We start from the raw sequence: 18,648 nt of genomic DNA, 5'->3' as shown, positions 1-18,648 counted from the left end.
ACATTGTCCTTTACTTTTCAGATCAGTTTAATTATGTACATTCTGAACTCTCTCTCTGACATTTCTTTCTCTGTGGTGTTGATGGATTCTATTGGTTTGTTTGGGGCAATTTGATCTCTTGCTTTTTCAATGTTGTTTGTGTGTCTTCCCATTTAACAGTATGGATCTGAGACAGTAGAGTTTCTATCCTGTGAACTTATAGTGTCCCTGAAGTTTTCCACTACCTCACAGTTTAGGGGAAGACAAATAACAACCAATGCAAGCAATATATAGCATTAAACCAAATAGTTCCTGCTATGACATTTACAATGTTAATTATTGCAATAAACAGAAATGATATGATCAGCTATTGCATACAATAAAAACAATGTTTACAGAAGGGTTTATAAATTCAAATGGTGAATAGGGAGAGAACAAAAGTGATGTAGATTGGGGGCTGGAACTCCTAACGCCGATGTGGTCTCGGGTGCTGGGCGCGGCCTCGCTCTTCATTGGCTGGTCTTCCGGGCCGCCCTTCTCCGCGCTCTACCCCTGGGTTCCCTCCCGGGTCCGCAGTAGAAACACTGCCCTCTCCCTTCTTGACCCCTAGCCCTTTCTTCCCTCCCACCCTCCCTTCCATTGCCTTTGCTTCAGGCACCGCCGCTCCCGGAGGAGCTCCCGGCACAGCGATGGGGTCTCGGGCCTCCACGTTACTGCGGGATGAAGAGCTCGAGGAGATCAAGAAGGAGACCGGCTTTTCCCACAGTCAGATCACTCGTCTCTACAGCCGGTTCACCAGCCTGGACAAAGGAGAGAATGGAACTCTCAGCCGGGAAGATTTCCAGAGGATTCCAGAACTTGCCATCAACCCACTGGGGGACCGGATCATTAATGCCTTCTTTCCAGAGGGAGAAGACCAGGTAAACTTCCGTGGATTCATGAGAACTTTGGCTCATTTCCGACCCATTGAGGACAATGAAAAGAGCAAAGATGTGAATGGACCAGAACCACTCAATAGCTGAAGCAACAAACTGCACTTTGCTTTTCGACTGTATGATTTGGATAAAGATGACAAGATCTCCCGTGATGAGCTGTTACAGGTGCTACGCATGATGGTTGGAGTGAATATCTCAGATGAGCAGCTGGGCAGCATTGCAGACAGGACCATCCAGGAGGCTGACCAGGATGGGGATAGTGCTATATTTTTCACAGAATTTGTTAAGGTTTTGGAGAAGGTGGATGTAGAACAGAAAATGAGCATCCGATTTCTTCACTAAAGGACAGACCAAACTGTTCCTTGCTTTCTAGTATTTAAGAACTGGAACTTAAGAGTCCTCCTGTTCACCACCCCCACCTCCACCCCATCATTCCCCTTCTCCCAAAATACTACTGCTGTTGCATGACAACCCCAAACATGTTCTGTCTACGCAAACCTGCCTTTGGTGTATAAACAGGGCATTACAGAAAGGTACACCCAGTCTATTTTCTGTTCAGTATCCATCCTTCAGTCCTCCATTTATAAATACCATGTTTCCCTGTTCTGCTGCTCAATGCCACACATTCATCCAGTTTGAGAAAGAGATGGAATCATGCCAAGAACCAGCCAGCAAAGCTCTCACTGGATGTAGACTGTACCATGCTGCCTCTCCTCCAGAGAGGCTTTAGCATGTTCCTGCTTCCTTCATATATGTCCTTTGCTTCTTACTTCCCTGTCACTCAGCTTACCTTGGCTTACCTTACTTAGTCTTTCAGCCTCCCTGCTTTTTATTGAGCCTCAAAATTCTGTGTGTTCTACTTGACACCCCAGATTATGCCTGTTAAATGTATTTCTGACTTGGCAGGATAGTTCGGTGGTCTGGCAGTTTTTATCTACCTTCACTCTTAAATGGGTCCCCAGAATGTTACCTTTCCAGGAGCTTTTTGGTAGCCAATACTTCTCTTGGAAGAATGACCCTCTCTTGGTCCTCTGTACTACTCTGTCATCAAAGGGCTTCTAGGTGGAGATATTCTTCTCGGAAGCTGGCCTTAGTGAAAAGTGTAGAGCCACCTGAGCTGGGTGGCTTGCCTGGGTTGCTCTACCTCTGCCTTCTGACTCTCGTTTTATGTACCTATATGGCTTCTCCTGAGAGTGCAGTATTGACTGTTCAGAAAATAGTCATATGCCTATAGGTCTGCTTAGCTTTGGTACACTGTCACTACCAGAATAACTGTTCTGACAGCATGCTTGTGGACCTTTTCATGACTTTTTGAACAAGATTGCTGTTTTGAAACCTGCCACATTTACACTCTGCAGCATGGTTTATGCCTCATTGTTAGTGCACTGGAATGTTTTTCATTTCACATTTCCAAGTAGAGAGACTAGTGTTATGGAAGTGCCTAACTTATCTGAATCCAAAAGAATTAAAGACTGTCCTCAGTTATCAGTTTTACACAAAATTATGAATTTTACACTTGGCAAATGTTGATGCTGGAAGCCATAGTCAGCCCCTAATACTGATCCAAAGCATTGAATGTATAGTGTCATTAGCTGCCTGGTTACAATATCTTCCTAGCTCCTTGTATAGGCCACTGCTAATCCCTTAGAAACAAGGGGTCTGGCACTGGTAAGACAATGTAAGGTGGCATTACAGACCTTTGAGTAAGCCAGAGCAATGGCTCTGCCAAAGTCAGCTTCATTAGACTTCATTGAATCTGGCCATTACTGTCCTATGTATGTCTGTGAGTCTTCATTTAGTTGCTGCCCTTGGCTGATTTTTCTCTGACTCATTGCTTGCTTGCTTGTTTCCTTGCTTCAGAAGACTATCCAAGATGTGTGAACAAATCTTTAGGAAGGGACTTGCTAAAAAATATCACTACAAAGGAATGGATAAAGGTGGGGAACAGGCAGGATGGCTTAAGAATGAGAAATTCTTCATTAAGTATCAGTTTTTGTGATCAAGTGATGTAATATAGGAATTGTATAAAAGGAAAAAATTGTCTGATACTGATCTCTGTAGAGGTACTTCAGAGTCTCCTTGATGTGCGTTTTTAAAAAAGTTCTTAAGATCATGGCTTCCCCCCTCCTTTGGCTGTATAGCGAACTTCTAATCCACAGTTGTGCCTTATTGTCCCATTACAGTTGTATTCTTCGATCCATCAATAAATACTTGTGGTTAAAACAAAACAAAACAAAAAAAAAGTGATGTAGAATGTGATGATTATGAGGGAGGAATAGAGAAGATAAATCTAAAAAATTAAAGGAACAGTAAAAAAGAGAACATAGACATTGGCTGTTCACAGAGTGAAAGAGAGAAAGAGAATCAAGGGAAACAGATAAGTGAGAGAAAAAAATATATAAAGTATATATACTTTTAACATGGTAGATGTTAAAACTCTTACAAGCCTTTAGTCTTTTTGCTCACTTCTAAAAAAACAATACTCAGGATATGTAAGTTAAATTGCAGGAAATCAGTTTCATTCAAGGACCATTCCTGAGAAGATGGAGGAAGCTATCATCCTCAAACACCCTCAGGTACTTGAAACTCAGGTACTTGAAAGAACATTCATAGGGAGGAAGGGAGGTGAGTGGGACTATGTACAGGAATCTTTGTCATCCAGAGGCTGTGTTTCTTTTATCTTCTTCCAGAATACCCCCAGGATAACAATTAACTTTCATCTCATAAGCCATCTCTAGAATTTCTTTGGATAGACACATCAATCCTTGCATGTTAAATAGTATTCCACTTATAATAATAGTACAGAATTAGAAAGTCCTTGCCTCATACTCTTATTATGTGAAGACCATCAATTGTCCCAGACTCTGAAAAACTAAAGGAATATTACTGATGAGATGATCTTGGAACCAGTATTTACATCTTTTTCCTGAAATAGTTGAGTTCAGCAATTAGTATCTGTCATTCAACGGTGATTTTCTTCAGAATTTTCAACACTTGGCAAAAGCAAAAACAAAAATATCCTTACAGGATGTAAATTGTCAGGTAGAGCTTATATTAAATAGGGTGACTTAAAAGATGAATTAAAAGCCATTGTCCTTGTTATGACGTATTGGGAATTGAAGCCTGGAATGCTGTACGACTGAGCTACATCCTCAGATCGTTTTATGTTGAGACATGGTTTTGCTAAGTTGCCCAGGCTGGCCTCAGAGTTTTTATCCTCCTTCCTCAGACTCCTGGTTTGCTGGGGTTACAGGTGCCACCATGCACAACTAATATTTTTGTATTTTAGTGATAGGAATGACTTTTTTCCCCAGAAAAATATCAGTGCCAAAGAATAACATATTATTTAAGAAGAAATGAGTTCAAAGTGGCTTCAGATTCTTTCCAAAAACACCAATACCAGAAGAAAATTTCACAACTCAACATTCTATACCCAACCAGATTACTTCTTTTGCACATATGTTTGCAAAATTAAGTGAAAATGTTCTTAATAGTATTTTCTTGATATATCTTTAAATAATGTATATTTTACATCTCAATAATTTAACAAAGACCATGCATCTGAAGACTGGGAGGACTTGAAACTTCTATTGAAAGATGAAGAACAGTGGTGAATGACTAAAAGAAGATAATGAGAAGAACGTATTAACATAATGAAAAGGTTCATAAAAGAATGGTCCAAAAACCTCTTGATATGCACTGTGATGTAACCTGTCATTCCAGACGCCTGCAGTGGAAGGGTGGAGAGGACCAAAGTTCACGTTCCTGGCAGCAGCTTGAGCCCTGCATTAGTTCTGTAGACTTAGAGAAAGAATGTTGTTGAAGATGCTGTGTTCACCTTAATTTTTCTTTCATTTTCACCTGAGATGAACTATTATACCATATACCCTGGTTGATCATTACAAAATGTATGCTGATATCAATACATCACACATTTCCCCATAAATATACACAATGACTATGTATCAGTTAAAAACAAAGTTATCAAATAAAATAAGTTACATTCCATAGGACATAAATGTAATCTTTGAAATCCAAGTATTGTGAAGACACTTTTTTCCCCTAAGAAGACGATTATCTGACACCTGAACAGGATGCTTACAGCTGAAAACGTCACTTAAGTCTTTATCCTAGAGAGGGGACTATTTTATTTCTTTTCTGAGATTAACATTTGATTCCAGTGGATCCACTGAACCACATCTCAAAGCTGATTCCCAGCTCAGAAATGTGTCTTCCCTCTGTAACTACAAAAGCCAATATTTTAATTTACAATTTGACTTTTGTTAATAGTGCCTGTTTTTTGAGGGAAAAATCCAGGTTCTGATGGTGAGGATTTAAAGTTGCAGCTGCCTTCCAGTGCTCAATCCTGCCAGGAGCCATGCTCAGGTAAGGGCACTGACAGGGAGGAAGTGGGACTCTGCAGTGAGGAGTGGGGTGTGTGGGCACTGGCATTCAGTGCTGAGGACTGTGTAACCCCTGCATTTCCTCAATTCCCTTGACACTTCCTGGCTATCTGAGGGAATCAGATTCTCACAGTTGGAAAGAATCAATCTTCTCTGAAGAAAAGTATTCCAGTGACAGCACCAGTGTCAAGTGCTCCCAGGCCAATAGTGAATCTCATCACAATCCAGTTCTGCCATTCCTCATTACATCTGGTCCATTGTGTTGGTTTTCAACACACTCAGGTGGGGAGGCAGTGGGTGTTCAATTTATTTCAGTGGGAACAGGTTTTGGAACTATTTTCATTAGTGGGTTGTTGTTACATCCTTGTTTTTGTTTGGAAACAGAGCTGGGACCTCCTAGACTGCCATTTAGTTGACATAGCTCCAGTAAGGCTTGTAGAGATTTTGTCTGCAATTTTCTTGTGCGTTTTGCCTGGAATACCACAGAAGTGATATTTTGCCCTCAATGCATTCTATCCAAAGGCCCATGATTTGTTCCAGTATGGGAATGTTGACTTTGATCACTTAAAACAGGTGATATAGACAGGATTGTGTGCTGAACAGACACTAATTTTCCTTAGTTATGAATAAATATCTTGCAACAACTACTGCTGTGATTTTTGCCCAATACTGCTTTTTTTCGTAATGCCATCCTTCCTTCAAAATTTAGGAGCTGAAATTCTATCCCAAGGAAGAATGTTTCTTTCTTATTGCTTTGCTTATATGTTTATTTATTCATTCATTCATCCATCCATTCATTTATCTATTTATGTCAGTATGATAAAATCTATTTTATTATTTTGGTCATAATTCATTAGTCATTTATTTTGTTACTTTATTTTCCCAAACATGGCCGACAAGAGCCCTTCAAGTTGGCTTCTCTGTGTCTTGGCAAGTTTCCATTGATCCTTGTGTCTCACTCTTGGTCCCCTCCCCAATACCCAACCATGATAGGATGACCTTTTATAAAGACTGAGAAAATATCCATGCTGAAAAGAGAATAAAAATTACTTCATAAAATTTTCACTATCTTAAGTAGTTTTTACCTTTGTACAAGAATTCCACACAATGAAATACTTTTAAGAGAGCACATTTCTGAATTCATTTAAAGAAAATAATTTCAAATGTTGTGGACCGAAGGAGATTTTTTTCTTTTTTAATAGATGGAATTGGCTCTTTAGTTCTGTACAAGAGATATACTTCTGTTTTTTGTAGTTTTTAATTGAAGGAAACCCAACCCCACTGGAAATTCTAAGAAATCACTCTTGAGGAAATATGTGGGGCATGGGACAATCATGAAGCTCCAGCCTGCAAGAGGACACTTGAGAACTTGCAGTGATACTATCTGGTATGTAAATAGATTGATAAATCCTCTCATAGCCCCGGGCTGACACTCAGGCTATTCCAGAGGTACAGATGTTAATGAAAGGACCTCTCCCACCTGCAGTCTAGCTGCAGTTGGGGTGCAGGGAAAGCCTGTTGCACCAGAGGAGGCAAGCAAGCTTGTTATCATACTCTTTGCTCCAGAAAGAGACAGTCTCAGAGTGCTGACAGCTTTTTCATGTTAAGTCCCAATGACTTAGAAAACTGAAGAAAAGGCACCAGGTCATTGTGATGGTGACTGAGATGCCCACAGGCAGTGTAGTAGGCTCACAATGAGGGTGTGACACCAGAGAGCCCCTGTTCACTATCGGCAAGCTAGTGTGTCCTAGGTCCTCTGAGGAATATGTAAATAAGGCTTGCTCTTCATCTCTAATGAGTCCAAGTCAAACAGAGAAGACAAGATCTCATCATTTGATAACAAAAGTGCAGTGAAATCTTGACATTTGCACTGTTTGGGAGGAAAGTTGATGTAAGCTTGAAAGTCTTCCAGCCCAAAGAGGCAGTGTATGAAGTCAGCAGATTTTTGGGTGAGGGGGTACAGAAAACAGATGAGGGAGAGAGCAGATGGAGGAGGATCCCTGCAGGCTGGCGTACCCTGGGAAGGCTTCTCAAACAAGCCAGCCCCATGTGCTGGAGGACCAACTGGTGAAGTCTTTGGATTTTCTATTGTCATCCCAGATGGAGCACTCGGAAAAGTGGGCACTTCCAGGAAAGGGGACCTGTGTTTTGGCTGAGAAGCTCCTTCTATGGGACTGATCATATTCTATACGTGTGAGAGGGAGCAGAGAATGTCTTTTAATCTCTTGCTCTGCATTAAGGTAAGCCTATCATTGATTCATCATACCTGATTTCAGATAGCACAGAATTTTATACTTCTTGGAACATAGGGGTAGTGTGCAGCACCTTCCCTGACACCCTCCACACAAACTCAGGGAAACCAGCTTTCCTTTCACTTCCATGTGCCTCCATCTGAAGGCATAATGGAGGAGCTGCGTGGTGCATGTCCAGTGTTCATGCATTCCATTATTTGGGGCATCACATGTATCTTGATGATCTCATTTGTGCCAGTCATTACCTTAGATACTGGGTCAATGAGATACACAGGGGCATGACTTATAGAAGCTTGCATCTGATGGCAAAGCTGGACTTATCAATTATAGTGGTGGTATTGTAAATTATAGTGGTGTTAAAAATGGAGGCGGTAAAGAGTTATGTCAGAATACCCAGCAAGGTGCAGAGGGCCCACAAGCCTCCTTTGGGATGTCTATGTTGTGACGTGATGTTTCCCAAAGTGCTCTATCTGTCTTACCTTGTTTAAGCTTCATTGTGTATCAAGATGAAATAATTTATAATCATTTATTGTCTCCATTTACAGGTGAGGAAATTAATGTTCAAAGATCTTGCATAATTCACAGAGCTTTTTAGTAGTAACATCAAGATTCAAACCCTATTTTTTTCCTGATACAAAATGAAGGTTAAACAAGATAAGATAGATAGAGCACTTTGGGAAGCATCCTGACATTAAGCTCTCAATACATACTGATTAGTGTTTAATAGAGTTTCCCAGCACCTCGGAAAACAATGTGGTGGCTTAAAAAAAAACTTCAGAGTATTCAACAGGGTTTGATGACTGTTTATCTTTGAAATTAAAAAATCCCAGGATGTGTAAATGTATGAATCTTTTTATACTTCAAAAATTATGTGCATATTTTATATAACCATTTAGGTTTACAATGTGTGATTCTTCCATTTTAGTAAAAAATGCTTTGAGCTCTAATATTTTTCTTCATTCTTCCTTTGGGGTTTCTCAAAGTCTCAGATTGGATCTTGGATTTCTAATCCCTTTAACTATGGTTTGTTATTTTAATTTCTTTGTCTCCTTCATCTGAATTTTTGGGAGGAGACTTCCATTTCTTTTTACAAAATAGATGGTCCTTTCTGAAGTGTCCTTACAGATAGCAAAATTCACATTGTTATACTAAAATATTTTAAAATAAATAATAATTATTGTGATGTTAGTTCCCTAAACATTTATCCTGCATCTTCAAAAAACTAGAAAAAAACTCTCAAACTTTTTATATCCCAAATAACATTTTTACTCCAATTCAATTAATAACTCTTACTATTGTCTATCACTGGTCCATATTCACTTTCTCCAGTTTTCCCCCAAACTGTCCTTTCCAGTTGATTTGTCAAACTAGGAATCCTATCCAGGACCATGCATTGGAACTGGTTGTTAAGATTCACCTTGTAGATTTTTGAGTCTGTGACAAGTCATTTTTCACAGCAGTGACTGTATGAAGTGATGGACCCTGTCTCCTCTTTCTCCCAGTCAAGTTCACTGACTGCAGCTTCAGTATCATCTGGAACTTGTTTCCTCAAATTTTCAGGTCCCAGCCCAGACCACTCAACACAAAGCCATATCGACCCCTGTGCCCATGGTGAGAGGTACTGCTCCACCATGGATCCTTCTGATCATTTCCTCCTAGTGGAAATAGTTTGCTCCTTGGGATACTGTATTCTTGTAACCAGTATTGCTAGCAGTCTGATTACATTTAAGTTAAACACTTTTGGCTAAAGTACATCATACGATGTTGTGTGCCCTGATTGACCAAAGCTAAGAACTCCTACTGGATTTGGAGAATAAACTGTTTCCCCTCAGTGACCAGGTGGTACTCAGTGTGATGTTAGTTCGGTATCCTACAAATCACTGCATCTCCATCAGCCATTCACTGAGTACTGTTAGCATCATTTTATAATCCTATTTATCTTTCTTGAACTGATGCTTTAATAGGAATTTGAAAGTTTTCTCTCATAGGTCTTGAATACCAGTTTTGCAGATATTCCACCTAGGTATTTTGCCCCCTCTCCCTTTTGGTTCTTATTTGAAATGAGTTCTTCTCTTTCATCACATCTTCTATTTGGGTGTTGTTCATATATAGGAAGATGATTGATTTCTATATGTCAATTCTATAACTTGTTACTGTTCTCAATATTCTTATTGTTATTCAGCTTTTCTGTGTTATCTAGAAAATCTTTTCATCTGTAAATACAGATAATTGTACCTCTTCCTTTCCTTTTTAAAAAATTTTATTTTTCAGTACTAGGGATTGAACCCAGGGGCTCTTTACCACTGAGCTACAACCCTTTTTATTTTGAGACAGCTTAGCCTTGCTAAGCTGCATAGGCTGTCTTCAAATTTGCAATCCTCTTGTCTCATTCTGTCCAGTCACTGGGATTAAAGGCATGTGCCTGTCTCTTCCTTTCCATTTTTATCATTTTAATTAATTTTTCCTGTCTGATTGTTATAAGTCCTCCAATAGGAAGTGAAATAGGAATTTTAACTTAGTTTTATCATCTTATTCTTGACTTTACTATAAATATCTCCTTTGTTTCACCACTGAGAATTTGACTTTTTCACCAAGAATTTTTAAAAAGATTGAATGAATTAGTATATATGAAGTATTTTAAATACTCTCAAAAAATGTAGAATACTCAATAAATGTTAAATATTAAAAAACTTTTAAAAATAAATGAAGTTGACTTTTTAATAAGGATAGGCATATTTTTATCATGTTAAGGAAATATTCATTGATTTATAAGAAACAGGAAGTGGGTTGCATTGTGATATATTCATATGTGCACATAGCATAGTCTGATCAACTTTGTACACAATGCATTCCACTTTTATGTATAACTATAATGAATGAATTAAAAATAAATAAATAAATAGAAGGAAGATCAATAAAGTAGAGGAAAGTGTTGAGGGGGAGGAAGGGTAGCACGGGAAAGGGGAAGCTTGGGGGACCAAAGTGGAGCAAATTATATTTCATGCATGTAAGATTATGTCAAAATGAATCCCAATATTATATATAACAATGCACTAATAAAAATATTAAAAATTAAAAATAAAAAATTAAAAAATGGAAGTGACTGAAGCCTGCTTGAAATCCTAATAATAAAAGCAACATTTAGACTCCCCCTGTCCTCCAAGACATAAGTGGGTGTTGAATGGTGTTAAATGTCTTTTCAGCATTCCCAAGGAAAGAATATTATTTTTTTCTATATTTAACCAGCTCAGCATCCTGGAATCATCCCCTCTGTGGTAAAGATGTAGTATTTTTTAAATGTTCTGTTAGATTTTGCTTTTATTTCTTTGAGAATTTGTGACTGTGTGTGTGTGTGTGTGTGTGTGTGTGTGTGTGTGTGTGTATACTTAAAAGTAAGATTCTTCTGTAGTATTTTTTGGTATAGTTATTATTGATATTATGTCTTCTTTATTAATTTTTTTTGATAGTGCTGGAAAGTGAACCCAAAGGCACTTAATCACTGAGCCACATCCCTAGTCCTTTCTATTTTTAATTTTGAGACAGGGTCTTACTAAGTTACTTAGGGCCTTGCTAAGTTGCTGAGGCTGGCCTCAAACTTGTGATCTTCCTGCCTCAGCCTCCTGAGCTGCTGGGGTCACTGTTGTGTGCCATCACGCCTGGCCAGACTGTATTTTTGTCATTAGTTTTTTCTTGCTTTCCTGAAAGAGGATTATACCTTCCCATTCTTGGCCTGAACGTGATGTGTGCCCTTTCCAGGCAAAAGCATCAAGACTTACTGTGTTTCTATTAAGTTCTCTTGCTCTGTTCTTCTTTTACCTAAGAAAGGCATGTCCCAAAGAAGGGCTGATTCTTCAGCTTGGATCCCTGAATGAAGTGGGCACACGAAACAAGATACACACAACTTGAGCTCATATGTAATGTAAGTGAGCAAACAAATCTTTCTCTTTTTAAGCTCCTGAGATTTTGGGTGTTTTCTATCACAGTTTTAATAAGAGAAAAATGATTAATACAATCACTTGTTTCCATTGTGAAATGTAGTTGGCTGAGACTTTCCAACCCTTGCAGGGTTATTTTTGGTGTATTGCCTTCTTCATAGATTGTTTATTTCATCTGGTATTATACATTTATTTGCATGGACTTAAGCAAAGCAGTCTTATGATTTAAAAAAATCCATTTATATCTCCCTGCCCTTTCTTTTTTTCTTTCTTCTAAGAGACCCATACAGGTTTATTTAGCAAAGTAGAGGCACATTCAAGGGAGAATGTGGGAGAAACATCTTCAGAGGGAGAAATAGACAACCCCCTGTCATTTCTTATTGTGCCTACTTGTGTTCTCTTTCTTTCTCTCTTCCTTTAGCAAGTGGCTTATCACTTTTATTGATTTTCCTCAAAGAAAATGTTTTCAGATAAAAATTTTCAGTTAAGTCAGCAAATCCATCACTGCAAATATTTATCATTTCTCTGTGGTAAGAACATTTAAAAATCCTTTCTTTTTTTAATTGTAAACAAATGGGATACATGTTGTTTGTCTGTTTGTACATGGGTTAAAGGCATACCATTTGTATAATCATAAATTTACATATGGTAATGTTGTTTGATTCATTCTATTATTTTTTTCCCTTCCCCCCACCCCTCCCACCCTTCTTTTCCCTCTAAACAGTCCTTTCTTCCTCCATTCTTGCCCCCCTCCCTAACCCTAACCCTAACCCTAACCCTAACACTAACTCCTCCCACCCTCCCCCTTATGTGTCATCATCCACTTATCAGCGAGATCATTCATCCTTTAGTTTTTTGAGATTGGCTTATCTCACTTAGCATGATGGTCTCCAATTTCATCCATTTGCCTGCAAATGCCATAATTTTATCGTTCTTTATGGCAGAGTAATATTCCATTGTATATATATATACTACAGTTTCTTTATCCACTCATCAATTGAAGGACATCTAGGTTGGTTCCACAATCTGGCTATTGTGAGATATTAAAAATCCTCCCTTTAAAAATGTTTTTATTAGTGCATTAGAGTTATACATAATAGTGGTTTTCATTTTGACATATATGTATGGAATTTAATTTGCTCTCCCTCAATCCCCAGTCCTTCCTCTTTCCCTCCCCTCCCCCCTCCCTGGTTATCCTTCCTCTACTGGTCTTCCAGCTGTTTACCTATTATTTTTTAATTGGTGCATTATAGATATACATAGGTGAAATTCACCGTGTTATATTTGTACATGCACATAGTGTAATTTGGTCAATTTCATTCCACAGTTCCTCTCTTTTCATGCCCCTCCTTTCTCCCCATTTACCAAATCTCTTCTTTTAGCTATTATGAAATGTACAGTGCATTATTAACTATATTTACCTTGCTGTGCAATAGATCCCCAGACTTTATTCCTCCTACCTATTACTTTTGTTCTGTGATATATATGTATGGAATCTTCACCTTGCACCCCATAAATATATACAATTATTATTTATCTCTTAAAAATGAAATGAAACTAAAAAATTGATGACAGAAATTTAAAAGTCTTATTGAGATGTGATCCCCATACCATATGATTCCCGTTTTCCATGTATATAGCTATTGGCTTTTAGTGTATTCATAGAGTAGCGGAGCAACCAACACAACTGGATGCAAAGAATGTTCATCACCCCAAAGAAACCCCTCACTCTTTGGCCATCTCCCTAACTTGCCTACTTTCCCAGCCCCTGGCAATCACTATTCTACTTTCTGTCTGTAGATTTACATGTTCTGAACACTCATGTAAATGCAGTCATACAGTATGGCCCTTTATGACTGGCTTCTTTCACATAGCATAACGTTTTCAAGACCCACCCATGTTGTAACATGTATCATTCCTTTCTGTTGCCAGATATTATTCCACTGATGAATATCCATGTTTTTTTATCCTTTTACAAGTTGATGGATGTTTGGTCGTCTTCAGTTTTGTCTATTATGAATAATGGTGTTAATAACATTTATGGCAAGTTTTTGTGTGAGTGTACATTTTCGTGTCTCTTGAATACACCAGGGGTAGAATTGCTGGGTCACAGGGTAACTCTACACATAGTCTTTTGAGGAACTGCCAAACTATTTTTCAAAGAGGTTGAGCTGTTTTACAGTCCCACCAGCAGTGTATGAGGGCTCCGTTTTCTCCACACCCTTGGTAGCACTTGTTATCTGACTCTAGTCATCCTAGAGGGTGTGGAGTGGTATCCCACTGTGGATATGTCTGGCTTTTTTCCCTTCTTTCTTTTTGTTTGCATGTGAAACCATCGTACTTCATAGTTGTCTTCAAAACCACAGACACTATTTTCCTCATACTAAAACATTAGTTCAGGTACACATAGAAGATGATTGTATAGACTCACTTAAAGAAAAATGCACCCCATTATATGGGATCAGAGCGTTAGCTTGGAAAAACTTGTATGTGGACCAGTTTCTTATATCATTGTTAGTTGCTTTTTTTTTTTAAAATTATTTTTTGAATATTTTTGTCCTAATTAGTTGTACTTGACAGTAGAATGCATTTATACATTTTGATATATCATTTATAAATGGAGTGTAATCTGTCATTTTTCTGATGATCTTTCAACCTGGAAAAGTGTTTAAATACCTTTATTAAATAACTCTTGGATCCAAAGGAATTAGATATTTTAAAAATCTAAATTTCATAAATATAACAGGTTGTTGCCAACTATTTTGCCTACTGTGTCATTAAACGCTGGATCTCAATCCTCCTTTTTGACTATATTTTGGCTCCTGTTATCCAACCTAATAATCCTTCTGGTTTTACATGTTGCCTTTTTATTATTGAATTGCAATTGCTGTTTGTGTAGTCTAGACTGAAATTCCTCATCAGATAGATGATTGGCCTAGATTTTCTCCCACATTCTATGAGCTGTTTTTTCCCCCCTTCTTGAGAGTGTCCTTTGAAGCACAAGTATTTTAAAATTGATGATGTGAAATTTAGCTACTTTTTATTTTGTGGTGTGTGTTTTGGTGTCATAGCTAAGAAACCATTGCCTTATTTGAGGTCATGAAGATCTATGCTTGTACTTTCTCCTATTACTTTCACAGTTTCAGTCCTTACACCTTGGCCTTTGATCCATTTTTAATTAATTTTGTGTGTGATCTGAGGCAGGAGTTCAAATCTGTTCTTTTGAAACTGGATATTCTCTTATCCCAAAGCCATTTGTTGTTGGGTGGCTGTGGTGGTCTAGGGGTGAGCTTAGTTGTTTTCTAAGACCATTTGTTGAAAAGACCTAAGAGCTGATTTTGTTACTTTGTTTTCGGATTTCTAATACAATTTTGGCTTAAAATTTTTTTCTCCTTGCTTTACTTCAGTTTATTTTTGTTGTCCCTTTTTTGTAATGGATGCTTAATTCATGTAGTTTATTCTTTATATTTACTTATGTAAATATTTAAGGAAGAGAGTTTTCATTTGATTACCATGTTAATAATATACCATAGCCTCTGATATTTGCCATTATTATTGTCATTGTTTTCTAAAATTTATGCCATTTATATCTTTAAAAGTTATTTTATTTTTTATTGACACATAAATGTATGGATTTACTGGGTGCCATGTGATAGTTCAACGCATATAGAATTGTGACGACCGGAGGCTGGCAGAGTAGGGGTGGAGGTAGGTTGGATAACAGGAGCCAAAACACTGTCAAAATAGGAGGAATGAGTTCCAGTGACTATAGTTGGCAACAACCAGTTATATATTTTTCAAATTTAGATTTTTAAAGTATCTGATTCCTTTGAATCCAAGAGTTATTTAATAAAGGTATTTAAATACTTTTTCAAGTTGAAAGGTCATTTTTATTATTTTATTTTGTTATTAATTACTATAATTAATTTTCATTGCAATATCATCAGAGAGCATTAGTTTAATTATTGCTACTTTTTGGAAGTTATTTGAGTTTTTCTCTGAGACATTATATCTGTCCTTTTTCTCTATGTTCAACAAGAACTTCAAAGTGAAGTGTGTTCACTACTATGATTGGAGCAATGATATGTATACCCTCACACACATTCATACACATATTTTATTATTTTGCTTAGTATTCTTTATCCTTACTTTTTAATCATTGTTCTGACTTGGAATGACAAATGTTTACTTAAGTCTCTTTTTATTGGTATGTTTACATGTTTTCCTGAATCTTCTGTAGTTTCTATTTCAAGAAAAATTTTGCTGTTTTATTTGGTGCTCAGATATCCTAGATATTGTATTTTTAGTAATTGTGAATGTAGGTTTCACGTTTACTAGGCAGCCTGCATACTGTTTAATAATCCTTTTTGTCCTGAGTTCGGCCATGCTCCATATAGGGGTCATGTTCTTTTGTTTATATTGGCCTCCTGTGCTATTGAAAACTACTTTATTTTAGCGACTTGTTTATCTCATGAAAGAGAAAATACATTTGTTTTCAGGGAGTACTAAAAGGTTCACGACTAAGACACATTCTCCGACCTACTCTTTTTTAGTAATAAAGGAATACTTTTTGTCTCCATCTGACTGTCCGACTCCATATCTCTGTCAGTTCCACACATTGAAGGGGAACAGGATTTTCCTGTATTGGCCCTGATGTCTTTATCTGCCCAAATAATTTTATGGACTTTTTATAACCTCTAATATTCCAGATCCTTTGCTTTCAGTTCAGAGCTTTTCCAAAGATGATCTCTTCCCACTTTACCTCGTTCAGTTATCTCTCCCCCTCATGCTCAAAGCACTGCTTCCTGTGCTGGGCCTGTTCAGTACTTCCTTCTTCCTGGCCTTTGTTCAAGGGTTTGTTTCACTATGCTGTCCACGACATTCTTGTAAAACTCTCAACTACATTTTGTCCCAGAAGTCTCCTGATTCTGCCTTGGTCTGTTTGTATCACAAATTGTGTGAGTGTGCATGCATGTGTATGCAGTTTTAAGATTCTGAGGACTAGGGAGTCTGATTTCTTTTTTGCTGTTTCACTGACACCTTGGAGTGCCTAATGGGTGTTTACTAAATAGTTTGATTGTTGAATGGTGGTTTCTGGAAGAATAGAATTTTGTTTCTGGAAGAATAGGAAATTTTGTCTTCAGAATATTGACTTTGGACATGCTGGACTCAGAACAGGTCCAACCTGGGGTCCAAGAGTGGTTTGAATGGATAGGGGACTCTGAATCAAAATTTTATAAGACATTAATATATGCAGTTATGTCCATCCCATTAGATTAAAAAGTCCTCTGAGGTAAAGGATTGTCACTATGGTATTTATCTGACACTATGTCACATTCATAGGTGGTACTCTATATCTGTAGAATGAATGAATGAATGCATAAACAGTTTTTTTGACCATTCTGAGAGTACAACTAAAGAGAAAGTACACCCAAATATAATTGGAACAGATAAGAATGCAGAGAAATCAAAGAAGAAATCTATTCAAGTATCTTAAATTGTGTTCCCCATACTGTCTAGCATAGAGTATTTAGTAGCCTTTAATAAACTTTACTGCATGCGTAGTAGGTGGTTAATACATTGTCAAATATGTTGTTATTTTTCCTTCTTCTCTAGAGTTCAGAGGATGGCATGCTCAGTAATCATCTAAAGTGAAATAATTTTACAGAATTTTAATGCAGTTTATTAAAGATCTTTTTCTCTGACTTATGGGATCATGGCAGGAGGGAATCAAACCAATAGCTCTGAGTTCCTCCTCTGGGGACTCTCAGAGTGGCCAGAGCACCAGCACATCTCTTCCTGATTTTCCTGTGGCTGTATGTGATCACTATGGCTGGGAACCTGCTCGTTGTCTTGGCCATTGGTGCTGACACACAAATCCACACCCCTATGTACTTCTTCCTCACCAGCCTCTCATGTGCAGACATCCTGTTCATCTCCATCACTGTGCCCAAGGCCCTGGTGAACATCCACACCAAGAGGAAGTCCATCTCCTATGCAGGATGCCTGGCCCAGCTCTACTTCTTCTTAGTTTTGGGGGACATGGACATCTTCCTCCTGGCCACAGTGGCCTATGGCTATTTTCCATCCTCTCCCCTATGCAGTGATCATGAACTTCCAGCACTGCATGTTCATGGTGATTGCCTGCTGGACCTTCACTAATTTTGTGGCTATGACCCACACCTTCCTCATATTCTGGCTTTCCTTCTGCTCTAAGAAGACTATTCCTGATTTCTTCCATGACCTAGGACACTTGATAAAGATCTCTTGCTCTGATACTCAGGTCAATAAACTTGTACTTCTCTTCTTGTGTGTGGGGTTTTGCAGTTATTTTAATCCCTTTCTTGCTCATCCAGGTCTCTTATATCCAGATTGTGTCAGTATTCTTAGAGTTCCCTCTGCCCAGGGAAGGCTCAAGGCTTTCTCTGCCTGTGACTCACACCTCTCTGTGGTTGCCCTGCTCTTTGGGACCGTGATCAGGGCTTATCTGAGCCCCTCATCCTCTTCCTCTAACCCCCTGGTGGAGGACACAGCAGCTGTGGTCACATACACAGTAGTGACTTCCATGCTGAACCCCTTCAGTTATAGCCTGAGGAACAAGAACATGGAGGCAGCACTGGTCAGACTTCTCAGGGTCAAAGTCTCCTTCTTGAGGGGCCAGTGATTTCTGCAAGGAAACTGAAGGTGTTCCTCTACACCCTCCATGGAGAGCCCTCCAGAGGTTTCTACCTCAGGGGTCTCATTACTGAGGCCCTCATGGACCTAACTGTTCCCCTCCCTGATTCCCCACTATGAGTTTGGTATTGTGGAAATCAAGATTTGGATTTGTACTTTAATGTTAATCTTTTATGACTTGCTCATTTGCTCATTTATTTTATAGTCATGCACCACAGAATGATTTGTCAGTCAATAATAGGCTGCATGCATGACATTGGACCCATAAGGTTACAATAGAGCTGAAAAATTCCCTTTGCCTAGTGTCCTTGTGTCCTAACATCAGAACACAATATTCCTAGTGCACTGCAGACATATAAGAGTGTAGCAACTTAATAGTGACAATGAAAGACTAGGCCACTGTTAATGTATTTATTACAGTTTTATAATTTTTTCTACTTATAAAATAAAGTTTCCTATAAAACTGTAT

General features: G+C 38.2%; 2 pseudogenes across 2 annotated transcripts; both read left to right on the top strand.

Annotated features, from left to right (window-relative positions):
- The first annotated feature begins 469 nt into the window (after positions 1-469).
- Positions 470-1,916, top strand: LOC306657909 (calcineurin B homologous protein 1-like; annotated as a pseudogene). Its single transcript has one exon. The product of its transcript is annotated as a calcineurin B homologous protein 1-like (transcript).
- A 15,304-nt stretch (positions 1,917-17,220) lies between these two features.
- Positions 17,221-18,294, top strand: LOC306656063 (olfactory receptor 1P1-like; annotated as a pseudogene). Its single transcript has one exon. The product of its transcript is annotated as an olfactory receptor 1P1-like (transcript).
- Positions 18,295-18,648: the final 354 nt, after the last annotated feature.

This window comes from Sciurus vulgaris, assembly GCF_902686455.1.
Source record: "Sciurus vulgaris genome assembly, chromosome: 3".
NCBI classification, from domain to species: domain Eukaryota; kingdom Metazoa; phylum Chordata; class Mammalia; order Rodentia; family Sciuridae; genus Sciurus; species Sciurus vulgaris.
Note: the sequence above shows the minus strand (reverse complement) of the source record. Positions and strands in the feature narration are given on the sequence as shown.